A 19,759-nucleotide genomic window follows, 5' to 3' on the forward strand; every position below is an offset into this window, starting at 1 on the left:
AAAAAATGTGCTTTGACGGACACTAAATAACTTTCCCAGCCACAACAGGACAGCGTTAACGAGAGATTTAGCAGGATATAAATTTGAGGCCTAGTATTTAGGCGCTGGGTGACAGGTATGGGTTTAGTGCCAGAATTAGACTTGGAAATACACAGTAGCGGGTGTGTGTGAAGTTATTCTGAATGACCCAATGTGCACCTTGAATATTATATACCCTTTTAGGGATAGATTTCAAATAGCTCTGATATAGCAGAAACCACTAAATTATGAAATTGCTAAATTGGGAATTGTATTTCAACCCAGAACAAGAAATGTGCTTGAACGGACACTAAATAACTCGCCCAGCTACAGTACTAAGGACAGATTTAGCGGGATATAAATTTGAGGCCTAGTATTTAGGCGCTGGGTGACAGGTATGGGTTTAGTGCCAGAATTAGACTTGGAAATACACAGTAGCGGGTGTGTGTGAAGTTATTCTGAATGACCCAATGTGCACCTTGAATATTATATACCCTTTTAGGGATAGATTTCAAATAGCTCTGATATAGCAGAAACCACTAAATTATGAAATTGCTAAATTGGGAATTGTATTTCAACCCAGAACAAGAAATGTGCTTGAACGGACACTAAATAACTCGCCCAGCTACAGCACTAAGGACAGATTTAGCGGGATATAAATTTGAGGCCTAGTATTTAGGCGCTGGGTGACAGGTATGGGTTTAGTGCCAGAATTAGACTTGGAAATACACAGTAGCGGGTGTGTGTGAAGTTATTCTGAATGACCCAATGTGCACCTTGAATATTATATACCCTTTTAGGGATAGATTTCAAATAGCTCTGATATAGCAGAAACCACTAAATTATGAAATTGCTAAATTGGGAATTGTATTTCAACCCAGAACAAGAAATGTGCTTGAACGGACACTAAATAACTCGCCCAGCTACAGCACTAAGGACAGATTTAGCGGGATATAAATTTGAGGCCTAGTATTTAGGCGCTGGGTGACAGGTATGGGTTTAGTGCCAGAATTAGACTTGGAAATACACAGTAGCGGGTGTGTGTGAAGTTATTCTGAATGACCCAATGTGCACCTTGAATATTATATACCCTTTTAGGGATAGATTTCAAATAGCTCTGATATAGCAGAAACCACTAAATTATGAAATTGCTAAATTGGGAATTGTATTTCAACCCAGAACAAGAAATGTGCTTGAACGGACACTAAATAACTCGCCCAGCTACAGCACTAGGGACAGATTTAGCTGGATATAAATTTGAGGCCTAGTATTTAGGCGCTGCGTGACAGGTATGGGTTTAGTGACAGAATTAGACTTGGAAATACACAGTAGCGGGTGTGTGTGAAGTTATTCTGAATGACCCAATGTGCACCTTGAATATTATATACCCTTTTAGGGATAGATTTCAAATAGCTCTGATATAGCAGAAACCACTAAATTATGAAATTGCTAAATTGGGAATTGTATTTCAACCCAGAACAAGAAATGTGCTTGAACGGACACTAAATAACTCGCCCAGCTACAGCACTAGGGACAGATTTAGCTGGATATAAATTTGAGGCCTAGTATTTAGGCGCTGGGTGACCGGTATGGATTTAGTGACAGAATTAGACTGGGATATGGCCAAAAAATAAACAGACTATTGCTGGTTAAATGCACTTGGTGTGACAGCTTCACCCTGATGTAGGCTTTAGCCAAAAAACAACCACACCATTGAGGGTTAAATGCACTTGGTGACAGGCGCAGCTTGCCCCTGATTTAGTATATGGCCAAAAAATGAACAGACTATTGCTGGTTAAATGCACTTGGTGTGACAGCTTCACCCTGATGTAGGCTTTAGCCAAAAAACAACCACACCATTGAGGGTTAAATGCACTTGGTGACAGGCGCAGCTTGCCCCTGATGTAGTATATGGCCAAAAAATGAACAGACTATTGCTGGTTAAATGCACTTGGTGTGACAGCTTCACCCTGATGTAGGCTTTAGCCAAAAAACAACCACACCATTGAGGGTTAAATGCACTTGGTCGCAGCTTGTGCTGGCGCACCACAAGACACAAAATGGCCGCCGATCACCCCAGAAAAATGTGACTGACAAACGGTCTGTGCAGCCTAAAAACAGTGAGCAATTGAGGATCAGCAGCTCAATGATCCACAGCTGCAGATCGATCAGTTAATCAAGTCCTTTGGAGGAGTTAATCTGCCTAATCTCGCCCTACTGTCGCAGCCGCAACCTCTCCCTACGCTAATCAGAGCAGAGTGACGGGCGGCGCTATGTGACTCCAGCTTAAATAGAGGCTGGGTCACATGGTGCTCTGGCCAATCACAGCCATGCCAATAGTAGGCATGGCTGTGATGGCCTCTTGGGGCAAGTAGTATGACGCTTGTTGATTGGCTGCTTTGCAGCCTTTCAAAAAGCGCCAAGAAAGCGTCACAAAAGCGCGAAGAAAGCGACGAACACCGAACCCGAACCCGGACTTTTACGAAAATGTCCGGGTTCGGGTCCGTGTCACGGACACCCCAAAATTCGGTACGAACCCAAACTATACAGTTCGAGTTCGCTCATCCCTACTCCTAATATCTCTTCTGTTCTGAGCTCAGCTGTTTGAAGAAAAATGTCAGACGGGTCAGTTCAGCTCAAGTCATGAAGGTTTTAGGCCTCTCAATAGTCTTAAGGTGTCTACACACAAAGATCTGCCCAATGTGTATATGTGATCATATTGTTACATCAAGACATCCCCTAACCACTAAGCATTGTGTGCCACCTAAAGTAATAGTAACCACTAAGCATTGTGTGCCACCTAAAGTAATAGTAACCACTAAGCATTGTGTGCCACCTAAAGTTGCTCTGTCACCAGGATCAACCTATTAAATCAGACATACTGCCTGGTTGGGCTCATGATAAAACTGTACCTTTCTTTTGTCTGTATGCTAACAACTGCAGAGAAATCTGTGGTTTTCATATACAAATGAGAAGTTCATGCACCAGGAGGCAGGGCTGAATCCTTTGAGCACTGCTTTGTAACACCCCTAGTTCTCTGCACACTCCTCCCTCCCCTTGATTGCCAGGGCTAGATTGTCACGGCAGATGTGCACTCAGTATAACAGATAACGCACCAACCAGGGTCTGGACGAGAGACAGAGGAAGGGTCATCTCCTAGCTACTCCCTGACCTCTTTCCCTGCACTGCTCAGCCCACATGCAGACCTTGAAGCTAGGTGTGATGTGTCCTCCAGTCTGGGCTGACAAAACCCTGAATTCCCTGAGATGGTGAAGTGGGGAAATAGGAGCAGCCTGCTTGCACAGAACCTGGATGGGATAGATGACACAAACAACCAAACTAGAAATGACACTTATCTTCGAGAGCAGGAACAGACAGCCAACCTTCCCTCCAAGCGTCCCAGACCACAATGATTAGTATAATCCGCTCAGAGCACTTAGCTGGAGGCCATTTAAACTAATGACTCCACCCAGTGCACCTGATGAGAGGCGGATCCAGCACGGCACCAAAACAACACTAAACTTGTGCTGCTATCCTGGCCGACCTCCGCACATCGTCAAAGTGGGGCATGACATAGATATGCTGAGGTCAGACCTGTGTCCTAGTATCTAGATATCATATACACTATATACTATAGCTTTACCACACTGAGATCTGCTCAGAAAGCTAATCTATATGTTATTGCTTTATTCACAAGCACAATATATGAATATATGCAGCGGAACGGACCGCAGGGGCAGTATATGAATGCACAGTGGGCTGATGGGGGTAGTAGTCATACTCACGGTTTTGCAGCTCCCTGGGTTGGCATGCAGTGATGAGGCAGACAGCACTAAATCCTCCAGGGCACTCTCTATTGCAGGAAACACCAGCCGGATGGAAGTTGAGGTGCCCTTGATGGTAATGGGTACGCTTAGGGTGCTTTGGTGGCTGGGCACCTGTGTTCGTGATGCCAGCACCGTGAGGTGCAATTAGGAGTTAATGTGGAATAAGGAGACCAAGTTTCTTAACAAACTCCCAGTACTTTACTGAAGCTGATCCAAAGCTCATCAATGTATGCAAAAGTCATTTACAGCAAGGCAGCTTTTACAGTGATTCAGATTAGTTCCCAGAAGTTGCATAAGGGGCAGTTTTCTATGACAATCAATCTTTCTCCCTTGTTTCTCCAGGCTGGAGGGATGGACTATCTCTGCTGTACTGTATAATCATATACTTCTGTATCCTCTCTAGGAATACTATATTCTGAAATATAGCCTTTCTGTCCTTGGTTATGGTGGGCAGCTTGTAGCTTAGAATCTCTCTACCTAATGCAAAGGAGACTAGAGCCTGATAAATGGAAGTTACCTTCCTTTGCCAATAGTCTCACTCTCTCTCTGAGTTGCCTGGTTCTTCTGTAATCTTTCCCTTCTATGGGCTGTTGCATGGAACTAACTTTGGAGTTTTTGTAACTCTCCAAGATGGCTGCTGAGGTGCAGCCTTGTCCTCAGACATCACACACACTGACCTCCTTCTCCTCTGTACTGTGTGCAGGGCGGAGTCAGCCCTGGGAGGTTTGTTAGAACCTCCCCCTCCCTGTGCAACTCATATGCAAGCACAATTTACATGAAACACAATCACAGTATTAGGTTACATGCACACGAATGTTGTTTGTTTCCGTGTCCGTTCCGTTTTTTTTGCGGATAGGATGCGGATCCATTCATTTCAATGGGTCCGCAAAAAATGCAGACACGCGTTCTGTCCGCATCAGCATGTCCGTTCCGTAGCCCCGCGAAAAAAATAGAACATGTCCTATTCTTGTCCATTTTAGCCATTGTTACAATGCATCCGCAAAAAAAAAAAAAAAACGGATGGCATATGGATGTCATTCATTTTATTTTTTTGCGGATCCGCAATTTGTGGACGTGTGCATGTAGCCCTAAGCAGTGTGTTTCAGGACACTGCATATAAAGACACAAGTTATACAGTATGTGTAAGGCCCCTTTCACACCTGCGTTTTTCTTTCCATCATGGGATGTGGAGCAAAACGGATCTGGCATGACACACAATGCCAGTCAATGGTGCCGGATCCGTTTTCTCGGACACAATAGAAAACAGATCCGTCATTGCTATTTTAAAGATAATACAACCGGATCTGTTCATAACGGATGCAGTCGGTTGTATTATTAGTAACGGAAGCGTTTTTGCTGACCCCTGCCGGATCAGGCAAAAGCGCAAGTTTGAAAGTAGCCTTAGCTAGGCCTGTGCCTAGGCTATGCGACTGATGAACCTAACGTCACATGGCCTAGGCAAAGCGGTGAGAAGGTCGCTGCGATACTGCAGCTGATCGGCGGGGGTCCTGGGTGTCGGACCCTACTAATCAGATACTGATGACCTATCCAGAGTATCCAAGTATACAAAGTGGACTTCGATCACAAGTTCTTTGCTCTTTGTGGTAAAGAATCACTGTTTCCTAAAATGGTGGCCAAAGGTTAAAAAAATTATACTCACCTCATGCACTTGCTCGCGGAGAGGCCGCCCGCTCCCGTCTTGATTGAAGAAGACCCACCAATGGACCTGCGGCGAGCGTGAAGACCTCACTGCGTGATCAGTGATGATGTCACCGCACACTCAGTATGATCACGTGGTGACATCATCACGCTCGCTGCAGGTCCTTTGGTCGGTTTTCTTCAAACAAGACGGAAGCGGACGGCCTCTCCGCGAGTATAACTTTTTTTAAAACTCCTGATTAACCCCTGAATAGCTGAATGACAGTCACAGATGCCGCAATAATGTCTGTGATGAATGCAGCATCTGAGGGGTTAAATGACGGCGGGCGGTTCGATCACCATTCGCTTTCATTAGGCCCGCTTCATACAATGGAAAGTGATTTGTGACATAGTAATTCATAAAGAATCAAATTTCTTGCCAAAATTTGGCAAAGCTGCCAAATCAAATTTTTCAAAACTTCACTCATCTCTAGTTATCATTGTAAAGCTCCCAGAAAGACCCTTTAAAGTACCAGTAACCAGTAAGCAGTGGCGTAGCTAGAAATGACTAGGACCTCAGCAAATGTTTGAATGGGCCCCCCTCCCCCAGTAATTTTTTTGCAACCCCTTCCTTTCATGCCGCCCCCATTCCTGTGTCTAGTAAAGATCGCTCTCTCAGACCAGGCCCGGCAGCTGTGCCATCCGTTTTATACACTGTCTATACTGTCACTGTATATAATTTCATTGTGTAATACTGTTCAGGGGGTCCTGACAAAATCTTTTAGTCCTCCTCCTCCTGGATGGGCCCCTTCTGGGTCAGGGCCCCAAAGCAGCCACTTCCCCTGCTTCCCCTATAGCTACACCCCTGCCAGTAAGCATTGTGTTCCACATAAAGTACCAGTAACCAGTAAGCATTGTGTTCCACATAAAGTACCAGTAACCAGTAAGCATTGTGTTTCACATAAAGTACCAGTAACCAGTATGCATTGTGTACCACATAAAGTACCAGTAGCCAGTAAGAATTGTGCACCACATAAAGTACCAGTAACCAGTAAGCATTGTGTACCACATAAAGTACCAGTAACAAGTAAGAATTGTGTACCAAATAAAGTATCAGTAACCAGTAAGCATTGTGTACCACATAAAGTACCAGTAACTAGTAAGCATTGTGTTTCACATAAATTACCAGTAACCAGTAAGCATTGTGTACCACATAAAGTACCAGTAACCAGTAAGCATTGCGTTCCACATAAAGTACCAGTAACCAGTAAGAATTGTGTACCACATAAAGTACCAGTAACCAGTAAGCATTGTGCACCACATAAAGTACCACTAAACAGTAAGCCTTGTGTACCACATAAAGTACCAGTAACCAGTAAGAATTGTGTACCACATAAAGTACCAGTAACCAGTAAGCATTGTGTTCCACATAAAGTTCCAGTAACCAGTAAGCATTATGTACCACATAAAGTACCAGTAATCAGTAAGAATTGTGCACCAGATCAAGTACCAGTAACCAGTAAGCATTGTGTACCACATAAAGTACCAGTAACAAGTAAGAATTGTGTACCACATAAAGTACCAGTAACCAGTAAGAATTGTGTACCACATAAAGTACCAGTAACCAGTAAGAATTGTGCACCAGATAAAGTACCAGTAACCAGTAAGCATTGTGTACCACATAAAGTACCAGTAACAAGTAAGAATTGTGTACCACATAAAGTACCAGTAACCAGTAAGCATTGTGTTCCACATAAAGTACCAGTAACCAGTAAGAATTGTGCACCACATAAAGAACCAGTAACCAGTAAGGATTGTGCACCACATAAAGTACCACTAACCAGTAAGCATTATGTACCACATAAAGTACCAGTAACCAGTAAGAATTGTGTACCACATAAAGTACCAGTAACCAGTAAGAATTGTGTACCACATAAAGTACCAGTAACCAGTAAGAATTGTGTACCACATAAAGTACCAGTAAGCATTGTGTACCACTGAAAGTACCAGTAACCAGTAAGAATTGTGTACCACATAAAGTACCAGTAACCAGTACGCATTGTGTACCACATAAAGTACCAGTAACCAGTAAGAATTGTGTACCACATAAAGTACCAGTAACCAGTAAGAATTGTGTACCACATAAAGTACCAGTAACCAGTAAGAATTGTGCACCAGATAAAGTACCAGTAACCAGTAAGCATTGTGTACCACATAAAGTACCAGTAACAAGTAAGAATTGTGTACCACATAAAGTACCAGTAACCAGTAAGAATTGTGTACCACATAATGTACCAGTAACCAGTAAGAATTGTGTACCACATAAAGTACCAGTAACCAGTAAGCATTGTGTTCCACATAAAGTACCAGTAACCAGTAAGAATTGTGCACCACATAAAGTACCAGTAACCAGTAAGGATTGTGAACCACATAAAGTACCACTAACCAGTAAGCATTGTGTACCACATAAAGTACCAGTAACCAGTAAGAATTGTGTACCACATAAAGTACCAGTAACCTATAAGAATTGTGTACCACCTAAAGTACTAGTAACCAGTAAGCATTGTGTACCACATAAAGTACCAGTAGCCAGTAAGAATTGTGTACCACATAAAGTACCAGTAGCCAGTAAGAATTGTGCACCATATAAAGTACCAGTAACCAGTAGGCATTGTGTTCCACATAAAGTACCAGTTACCAGTAAGAATTGTGTACCACATAAAGTACCAGTAACCAGTAAGCATTGTGTTCCACATAAAGTACCAGTAACTAGTAAGCATTGTGTACCACATAAAGTACCAGTAACCAGTAAGCATTGTGTTCTACATAAAGTACCAGTAACCAGTAAGAATTGTGCACCACATAAAGTACCAGTAACCAGTAAGGATTGTGCACCACATAAAGTACCACTAACCAGTAAGCATTGTGTACCACATAAAGTACCAGTAACCAGTAAGAATTGTGTACCACATAAAGAACCAGTAACCAGTAAGAATTGTGTACCACATAAAGTACAAGTAACTAGTAAGCATTGTGTACCACATAAAGTACCAGTAGCCAGTAAGAATTGTGTACCACATAAAGTACCAGTAGCCAGTAAGAATTGTGCACCATATAAAGTACCAGTAACCAGTAGGCATTGTGTTCCACATAAAGTACCAGTAACAAGTAAGAATTGTGTACCACATAAAGTACCAGTAACCAGTAAGAATTGTGAACCACATAAAGTACCAGTAATAAGTAAGAATTGTGTACCACATAAAGTACCAGTAACCAGTAAGAATTGTGTACCACATAAAGTACCAGTAAACAGTAAGCATTGTGTACCACATAAAGTATTAGTAACCAGTAAGAATTGTGCACCATATAAAGTACCAGTAACCAGTAGGCATTGTGTTCCACATAAAGTACCAGTAACAAGTAAGAATTGTGTACCACATAAAGTACCAGTAACCAGTAAGAATTGTGTACCTCATAAAGTACCAGTAATAAGTAAGAATTGTGTACCACAAAAAGTACCAGTAACCAGTAAGCATTGTGTACCACATAAAGCAGGGGTGCACAACCTGCGGCCGGGGGCCACATGCGGCCCTCGATACCATTCTGTGCGGCCCCCAAACATCTGGTAAAAAAAGACATGTAGGTCTATGTCTTATGGCTTCTTACATGTATCTTTCATGTATTCTCCTATTAGATGGGAGTCCTAGAACGGTAACTAGACATTTATAGTATATACTGTATGTTCAATTTGCCAAAAATACATTATTTCAGTTGGTAATACCCCTTTAAGTTTTACTTTCGGCCCTTGGAATTGGTTCAGGCTGACAATGTGGCCCCCAACCAGAAAAGGTTGTGCACCCCTGACATAATGTATTAGTAACCAGTAAGTATTGTGTACCACATAAAGTACCAGTAACCAGTAAGCATTGTGTACCACATAAAGTACCAGTAACCAGTAAGCATTGTGTACCACATAAAGTACCAGTAACCAGTAAGCATTGTGTACCACTTAAAGTACCAGTAACCAGTACGCATTGTGTACCACATAAAGTACCAGTAACCAGTAAGCATTGTGTACCACATAAAGTACAAGTAACCATTGTGTACCACATAAAGTACCAGTAACCAGTACGCATTGTGTACCACATAAAGTACCAGTAACCAGTAAGCATTGTGTACCACATTAAGTACAAGTAACCAGTAAGAATTGTGTACCACATAAAGTAACAGTAAGCATTGTGTACCACATAAAGTACCAGTAACCAGTAAGAATTGTGTACCACATAAAGTACCAGTAAGCATTGTGTACCACTGAAAGTACCAGTAACCAGTAAGAATTGTGTACCACATAAAGTACCAGTAACCAGTACGCATTGTGTACCACATAAAGTACCAGTAACCAGTAAGAATTGTGCACCACATAAAGTACCAGTAACCAGTAAGGATTGTGCACCACATAAAGTACCACTAACCAGTAAGCATTGTGTACCACATAAAGTACCAGCAACCAGTAAGAATTGTGTACCACATAAAGTACCAGTAACCAGTAAGAATTGTGTACCACATAAAGTACCAGTAACCATTGTGTACCACAAAGTACCAGTAAACAGTAAGCATTGTGTACCACATAAAGTACCAGTAACCAGTAAGCATTGTGTACCACATAAAGTACCAGTAACCAGTAAGAATTGTGTACCACATAAAGTACCAGTAACCAGTAAGCATTGTGTTCCACATAAAGTACCAGTAACCAGTAAGAATTGTGCACCACATAAAGTACCAGTAACCAGTAAGGATTGTGCACCACATAAAGTACCACTAACCAGTAAGCATTGTGTACCACATAAAGTACCAGTAACCAGTAAGAATTGTGTACCACATAAAGTACCAGTAACCAATAAGAATTGTGTACCACCTAAAGTACTAGTAACCAGTAAGCATTGTGTACCACATAAAGTACCAGTAGCCAGTAAGAATTGTGTACCACATAAAGTACCAGTAGCCAGTAAGAATTGTGCACCATATAAAGTACCAGTAACCAGTAGGCATTGTGTTCCACATAAAGTACCAGTTACCAGTAAGAATTGTGTACCACATAAAGTACCAGTAACCAGTAAGCATTGTGTTCCACATAAAGTACCAGTAACTAGTAAGCATTGTGTACCACATAAAGTACCAGTAACCAGTAAGCATTGTGTTCTACATAAAGTACCAGTAACCAGTAAGAATTGTGCACCACATAAAGTACCACTAACCAGTAAGCATTGTGTACCACATAAAGTACCAGTAACCAGTAAGAATTGTGTACCACATAAAGTACCAGTAACCAGTAAGGATTGTGCACCACATAAAGTACCAGTAACCAGTAAGAATTGTGCACCACATAAAGTACCAGTAACCAGTAAGGATTGTGCACCACATAAAGTACCACTAACCAGTAAGCATTGTGTACCACATAAAGTACCAGTAGCCAGTAAGAATTGTGTACCACATAAAGTACCAGTAGCCAGTAAGAATTGTGTACCACATAAAGTACCAGTAGCCAGTAAGAATTGTGCACCATATAAAGTACCAGTAACCAGTAGGCATTGTGTTCCACATAAAGTACCAGTAACAAGTAAGAATTGTGTACCACATAAAGTACCAGTAACCAGTAAGAATTGTGTACCACATAAAGTACCAGTAATAAGTAAGAATTGTGTACCACATAAAGTACCAGTAACCAGTAAGAATTGTGTACCACATAAAGTACCAGTAAACAGTAAGCATTGTGTACCACATAAAGTATTAGTAACCAGTAAGTATTGTGTACCAAATAAATTATTAGTAACCAGTAGGTATTGTGTACCACATAAAGTACCAGTAACCAGTAAGCATTGTGTACCACATGAAGTACCAGTAACTAGTAAGAATTGTGTACCACAAAAAGTACCAGTAACCAGTAAGCATTGTGTACCACATAAAGCAGGGGTGCACAACCTGCGGCCGGGGGCCACATGCGGCCCTCGATACCATTCTGTGCGGCCCCCAAACATCTGGTAAAAAAAGACATGTAGGTCTATGTCTTATGGCTTCTTACATGTATCTTTCATGTATTCTCCTATTAGATGGGAGTCCTAGAACGGTAACTAGACATTTATAGTATATACTGTATGTTCAATTTGCCAAAAATACATTATTTCAGTTGGTAATACCCCTTTAAGTTTTACTTTCGGCCCTTGGAATTGGTTCAGGCTGACAATGTGGCCCCCAACCAGAAAAGGTTGTGCACCCCTGACATAATGTATTAGTAACCAGTAAGTATTGTGTACCACATAAAGTACCAGTAACCAGTAAGCATTGTGTACCACATAAAGTACCAGTAACCAGTAAGCATTGTGTACCACATAAAGTACCAGTAACCAGTAAGCATTGTGTACCACTTAAAGTACCAGTAACCAGTACGCATTGTGTACCACATAAAGTACCAGTAACCAGTAAGCATTGTGTACCACATAAAGTACAAGTAACCATTGTGTACCACATAAAGTACCAGTAACCAGTACGCATTGTGTACCACATAAAGTACCAGTAACCAGTAAGCATTGTGTACCACATAAAGTACAAGTAACCAGTAAGAATTGTGTACCACATAAAGTAACAGTAAGCATTGTGTACCACATAAAGTACCAGTAACCAGTAAGAATTGTGTACCACATAAAGTACCAGTAAGCATTGTGTACCACTGAAAGTACCAGTAACCAGTAAGAATTGTGTACCACATAAAGTACCAGTAACCAGTAAGCATTGTGTACCACATAAAGTACCAGTAACCAGTAAGAATTGTGTACCACATAAAGTACCAGTAACCATTGTGTACCACAAAGTACCAGTAACCAGTAAGCATTGTGTACCACATAAAGTACCAGTAACCAGTAAGCATTGTGTACCACATAAAGTACCAGTAACCAGTAAGAATTGTGTACCACTAGAGTTGAGCGAACACCTGGATGTTCGGGTTCGAGAAGTTCGGCCGAACATCCCGGAAATGTTCGGGTTCGGGATCCGAACCCGATCCGAACTTCGTCCCGAACCCGAACCCCATTGAAGTCAATGGGGACCCGAACTTTTCGGCACTAAAAAGGCTGTAAAACAGCCCAGGAAAGAGCTAGAGGGCTGCAAAAGGCAGCAACATGTAGGTAAATCCCCTGCAAACAAATGTGGATAGGGAAATGAATTAAAATAAAAATTAAATAAATAAAAATTAACCAAAATCAATTGGAGAGAGGTTCCATAGCAGAGAATCTGGCTTCCCGTCACCCACCACTGGAACAGTCCATTCTCAGATATTTAGGCCCCGGCACCCAGGCAGAGGAGAGAGGTCCCGTAACAGAGAATCTGTCTTCATGTCAGCAGAGAATTAGTCTGCATGTCATAGCAGAGAATGAGGCTTCACGTCAGCCACCACTGCAACAGTCCATTGGCATATATTTAGGCCCAGCACCCAGGCAGAGGAGGGAGGTCCCGTAACAGAGAATCTGTCTTCATGTCAGCAGAGAATTAGTCTGCATGTCATAGCAGAGAATGAGGCTTCACGTCAGCCACCACTGCAACAGTCCATTGGCATATATTTAGGCCCAGCACACACACAGGCAGAGGAGAGAGGTCCCGTAACAGAGAATCTGGCTTCATGTCAGCAGAGAATCAGTCTGCATGTCATAGCAGAGAATGAGGCTTCACGTCAGCCACCACTGCAACAGTCCATTGGCATATATTTAGGCCCAGCACACACACAGGCAGAGGAGAGAGGTCCCGTAACAGAGAATCTGGCTTCATGTCAGCAGAGAATCAGTCTGCATGTCATAGCAGAGAATGAGGCTTCACGTCAGCCACCACTGCAACAGTCCATTGGCATATATTTAGGCCCAGCACCCAGGCAGAGGAGGGAGGTCCCGTAACAGAGAATCTGTCTTCATGTCAGCAGAGAATTAGTCTGCATGTCATAGCAGAGAATGAGGCTTCACGTCAGCCACCACTGCAACAGTCCATTGGCATATATTTAGGCCCAGCACACACACAGGCAGAGGAGAGAGGTCCCGTAACAGAGAATCTGGCTTCATGTCAGCAGAGAATCAGTCTGCATGTCATAGCAGAGAATGAGGCTTCACGTTAGCCACCACTGCAACAGTCCATTGGCATATATTTAGGCCCAGCACACACACAGGCAGAGGAGAGAGGTCCCGTAACAGAGAATCTGGCTTCATGTCAGCAGAGAATCAGTCTGCATGTCATAGCAGAGAATGAGGCTTCACGTCAGCCACCACTGCAACAGTCCATTGGCATATATTTAGGCCCAGCACCCAGGCAGAGGAGGGAGGTCCCGTAACAGAGAATCTGTCTTCATGTCAGCAGAGAATTAGTCTGCATGTCATAGCAGAGAATGAGGCTTCACGTCAGCCACCACTGCAACAGTCCATTGGCATATATTTAGGCCCAGCACCCAGGCAGAGGAGGGAGGTCCCGTAACAGAGAATCTGTCTTCATGTCAGCAGAGAATTAGTCTGCATGTCATAGCAGAGAATGAGGCTTCACGTCAGCCACCACTGGAACAGTCCATTCTCAGATATTTAGGCCCCGGCACCCAGGCAGAGGAGAGAGGTCCCGTAACAGAGAATCTGGCTTCATGTCAGCAGAGAATTAGTCTGCATGTCATAGCAGAGAATGAGGCTTCACGTCAGCCACCACTGCAACAGTCCATTGGCATATATTTAGGCCCAGCACCCAGGCAGAGGAGAGAGGTCCCGTAACAGACAATCTGGCTTCATGTCAGCAGAGAATCAGTCTGCATGTCATAGCAGAGAATCAGGCTTCACGTCACCCACCACTGCAACAGTCCATTGTCATAAATTTAGGCCCAGCACTAGTGTTGAGCGGCATGTCCCATATTCGAATTCGCGAAATTTTGTGAATATTCGAAAGAATATTCGTAAAATATTCGCGATTATTCAAATTCGTTATTATTTCGCATATGCGATAATTCGAATTATCGCATAATACATATGCTATGCAAAATTCACATGTGCGCTAATGAAATCGCCTTACGAAGATTCGCAACTCAATTCAATCACTAATGTATGAATGCAATGCCCTTTGCCTCTGTTCTGGGACAAGTGTAGATATTCGCATGTGCGCTAATAAAATCGCCTTACGAAGATTCGCACCTCAATCACTTTCTAGGGAATGTGAGACTTTTGGGAATCAATCGAGATACAGTGGGGGGTGATGACAGTAGTTGACAGAGTACAGATCAATGTAATCTGTAAGGTGGAAAGTAAAATAAAAAATACGAATATTCGTAAATCGAATTTTACGAAGTTCTACGTATTCGCGAATATGGTGCTATACTATATGAATGCACAGGCCTTTGCCTCTCTGTTCTGGGGACAAGTGTAGATATTTGCATTTGCGTTAATAAAATCGCCTTACGAAGATTCGCAGCTCAATTCAATCACTAATGTATGAATGCAAAGCCCTTTGCCTCTGTTCTGGGACAAGTGTAGATATTCGCATGTGCGCTAATAAAATCGCCTTACGAAGATTCGCAACTCAATTCACTAATGTATGAATGCAAAGCCCTTTGCCTCTGTTCTGGGACGTGCCGATATTCGCATGTGCGCTAATAAAATCGCCTTACGAAGATTCGCGCCTCAATCACTTTCTAGGCAATGTGAGTAAGATCTGAGCTGTTGGACCTTTGGGAAACAATCAATTATATGTGTACTGTAATTTTGTGGGGGGGGGGGGGGAAACAAAAAACGAATATTCGTTTTTACGAATATATAGCACTATATTCGAAATATTCGCGAAATCGCGAAGTTGCGATATTCGCGAAAAAAATTTGCTTTTCGAATATTCGCGCTCAACACTACCCAGCACCCAGGCAGAGGAGAGAGGTCCCGTAACAGAGAATCTGGCTTCATGTCAGCAGAGAATCAGTCTTCATATCATAGCAGAGAATCAGGCTTCACGTCACCCACCACTGCAACAGTCAATTGTCATAAATTTAGGCCCAGCACCCAGGCAGAGGAGAGAGCTCCCGTAACAGAGGATCTGGCTTCATGTCAGCAGAGAATCAGTCTGCATGTCATAGCAGAGAATGAGGCTTCACGTCACCCACCACTGCAACAGTCCATTGGCATATATTTAGGCCTAGCACACAGGCAGAGCAGAGAGGTCCCGTAACAGACAATCTGGCTTCATGTCAGCAGAGAATCAGTCTGCATGTCATAGCAGAGAATGAGGCTTCACGTCACCCACCACTGCAACAGTCCATTGGCATATATTTAGGCCTAGCACACAGGCAGAGCAGAGAGGTCCCGTAACAGACAATCTGGCTTCATGACAGCAGAGAATTAGTCTGCATGTCATAGCAGAGAATGAGGCTTCACGTCAGCCACCACTGCAACAGTCCATTGGCATATATTTAGGCCCAGCACCCAGGCAGAGGAGAGAGGTCCCGTAACAGACAATCTGGCTTCATGTCAGCAGAGAATTAGTCTGCATGTCATAGCAGAGAATCAGGCTTCACGTCAGCCACCACTGCAACAGTCCATTGTCATAAATTTAGGCCCAGCACCCAGGCAGAGGAGAGAGGTCCCGTAACAGACAATCTGGCTTCATGTCAGCAGAGAATTAGTCTGCATGTCATAGCAGAGAATGAGGCTTCACGTCACCCACCACTGCAACAGTCCATTGGCATATATTTAGGCCTAGCACACAGGCAGAGCAGAGAGGTCCCGTAACAGACAATCTGGCTTCATGTCAGCAGAGAATCAGTCTGCATGTCATAGCAGAGAATGAGGCTTCACGTCACCCACCACTGCAACAGTCCATTGGCATATATTTAGGCCTAGCACACAGGCAGAGCAGAGAGGTCCCGTAACAGACAATCTGGCTTCATGACAGCAGAGAATTAGTCTGCATGTCATAGCAGAGAATGAGGCTTCACGTCAGCCACCACTGCAACAGTCCATTGGCATATATTTAGGCCCAGCACCCAGGCAGAGGAGAGAGGTCCCGTAACAGACAATCTGGCTTCATGTCAGCAGAGAATTAGTCTGCATGTCATAGCAGAGAATCAGGCTTCACGTCAGCCACCACTGCAACAGTCCATTGTCATAAATTTAGGCCCAGCACCCAGGCAGAGGAGAGAGGTCCCGTAACAGACAATCTGGCTTCATGTCAGCAGAGAATTAGTCTGCATGTCATAGCAGAGAATGAGGCTTCACGTCACCCACCACTGCAACAGTCCATTGGCATATATTTAGGCCTAGCACACAGGCAGAGCAGAGAGGTCCCGTAACAGACAATCTGGCTTCATGTCAGCAGAGAATCAGTCTGCATGTCATAGCAGAGAATGAGGCTTCACGTCACCCACCACTGCAACAGTCCATTGGCATATATTTAGGCCTAGCACACAGGCAGAGCAGAGAGGTCCCGTAACAGACAATCTGGCTTCATGTCAGCAGAGAATCAGTCTGCATGTCATAGCAGAGAATGAGGCTTCACGTCACCCACCACTGCAACAGTCCATTGGCATATATTTAGGCCTAGCACACAGGCAGAGCAGAGAGGTCCCGTAACAGACAATCTGGCTTCATGACAGCAGAGAATTAGTCTGCATGTCATAGCAGAGAATGAGGCTTCACGTCAGCCACCACTGCAACAGTCCATTGGCATATATTTAGGCCCAGCACCCAGGCAGAGGAGAGAGGTCCCGTAACAGACAATCTGGCTTCATGTCAGCAGAGAATTAGTCTGCATGTCATAGCAGAGAATCAAGCTTCACGTCAGCCACCACTGCAACAGTCCATTGTCATAAATTTAGGCCCAGCACCCAGGCAGAGGAGAGAGGTCCCGTAACAGACAATCTGGCTTCATGTCAGCAGAGAATTAGTCTGCATGTCATAGCAGAGAATGAGGCTTCACGTCAGCCACCACTGCAACAGTCCATTGGCATATATTTAGGCCTAGCACACAGGCAGAGCAGAGAGGTCCCGTAACAGACAATCTGGCTTCATGACAGCAGAGAATCAGTCTGCATGTCATAGCAGAGAATCAGGCTTCACGTCAGCCACCACTGCAACAGTCCATTGTCATAAATTTAGGCCCAGCACCCAGGCAGAGGAGAGAGGTCCCGTAACAGACAATCTGGCTTCATGTCAGCAGAGAATCAGTCTTCATATCATAGCAGAGAATCAGGCTTCACGTCACCCACCACTGTAAGAGTCAATTTTCATAAATTTAGGCCCAGAACCCAGGCAGAGGAGAAAGGTCCCGTAACAGACAATCTGGCTTCATGTCAGCAGAGAATCAGTCTTCATATCATAGCAGAGAATCAGGCTTCACGTCACCCACCACTGCAACAGTCAATTTTCATAAATTTAGGCCCAGAACCCAGGCAGAGGAGAAAGGTCCCGTAACAGACAATCTGGCTTCATGTCAGCAGAGAATCAGTCTTCATATCATAGCAGAGAATCAGGCTTCACGTCACCCACCACTGCAACAGTCAATTGTCATAAATTTAGGCCCAGCACCCAGGCAGAGGAGAGAGCTCCCGTAACAGAGGATCTGGCTTCATGTCAGCAGAGAATCAGTCTGCATGTCATAGCAGAGAATGAGGCTTCACGTCACCCACCACTGCAACAGTCCATTGGCATATATTTAGGCCTAGCACACAGGCAGAGGAGAGGTTCATTCAACTTTGGGTAGCCTCGCAATATAATGGTAAAATGAAAATAAAAATAGGATTGAATGAGGAAGTGCCCTGGAGTCCAATAATATATGGTTATGGGGAGGTAGTTAATGTCTAATCTGGACAAGGGACGGACAGGTCCTGTGGGATCCATGCCTGGTTCATTTTTATGAACGTCAGCTTGTCCACATTGGCTGTAGACAGGCGGCTGCGTTTGTCTGTAATGACGCCCCCTGCCGTGCTGAATACACGTTCAGACAAAACGCTGGCCGCCGGGCAGGCCAGCACCTCCAAGGCATAAAAGGCTAGCTCTGGCCACGTGGACAATTTAGAGACCCAGAAGTTGAATGGGGCCGAACCATCAGTCAGTACGTGGAGGGGTGTGCACACGTACTGTTCCACCATGTTAGTGAAATGTTGCCTCCTGCTAACACGTTGCGTATCAGGTGGTGGTGCAGTTAGCTGTGGCGTGTTGACAAAAGTTTTCCACATCTCTGCCATGCTAACCCTGCCCTCAGAGGAGCTGGCCGTGACACAGCTGCCTTGGCGACCTCTTGCTCCTCCTCTGCCTTGGCCTTGGGCTTCCACTTGTTCCCCTGTGACATTTGGGAATGCTCTCAGTAGCGTGTCTACCAACGTGCGCTTGTACTCGCGCATCTTCCTATCACGCTCCAGTGCAGGAAGTAAGGTGGGCACATTGTCTTTGTAGCGTGGATCCAGCAGGGTGGCAACCCAGTAGTCCGCACAGGTTAAAATGTGGGCAACTCTGCTGTCGTTGCGCAGGCACTGCAGCATGTAGTCGCTCATGTGTGCCAGGCTGCCCAGGGATAAGGACAAGCTGTCCTCTGTGGGAGGCGTATCGTCATCGTCCTGCCTTTCCCCCCAGCCACGCACCAGTGATGGACCCGAGCTGCGTTGGGTGCCACCCCGCTGTGACCATGCTTCATCCTCATCCTCCTCCACCTCCTCCTCATCCTCGTCCTCCTCGTCCTCCAGTAGTGGGCCCTGGCTGGCCACATTTGTACCTGGCCTCTGCTGTTGCCAAAAACCTCCCTCTGAGTCACTTCGAAGAGACTGGCCTGAAAGTGCTAAAAATGACCCCTCTTCCTCCTCCTCCTCCTCCTCCTCCTGGGCCACCTCCTCTTCCATCATCGCCCTAAGTGTTTTCTCAAGGAGACATAGAAGTGGTATTGTAACGCTGATAACGGCGTCATCGCCACTGGCCATGTTGGTGGAGTACTCGAAACAGCGCAACAGGGCACACAGGTCTCGCATGGAGGCCCAGTCATTGGTGGTGAAGTGGTGCTGTTCTGTAGTGCGACTGACCCGTGCGTGCTGCAGCTGAAACTCCACTATGGCCTGCTGCTGCTCGCACAGTCTGTCCAGCATGTGCAAGGTGGAGTTCCACCTGGTGGGCACGTCGCATATGAGGCGGTGAGCGGGAAGGCCGAAGTTACGCTGTAGCGCAGACAGGCGAGCAGCAGCAGGATGTGAACGCCGGAAGCGCGAACAGACGGCCCGCACTTTATGCAGCAGCTCTGAC

Source organism: Bufo gargarizans, chromosome 2, assembly GCF_014858855.1.
Source record: "Bufo gargarizans isolate SCDJY-AF-19 chromosome 2, ASM1485885v1, whole genome shotgun sequence".
In the NCBI taxonomy this organism is placed as follows: domain Eukaryota; kingdom Metazoa; phylum Chordata; class Amphibia; order Anura; family Bufonidae; genus Bufo; species Bufo gargarizans.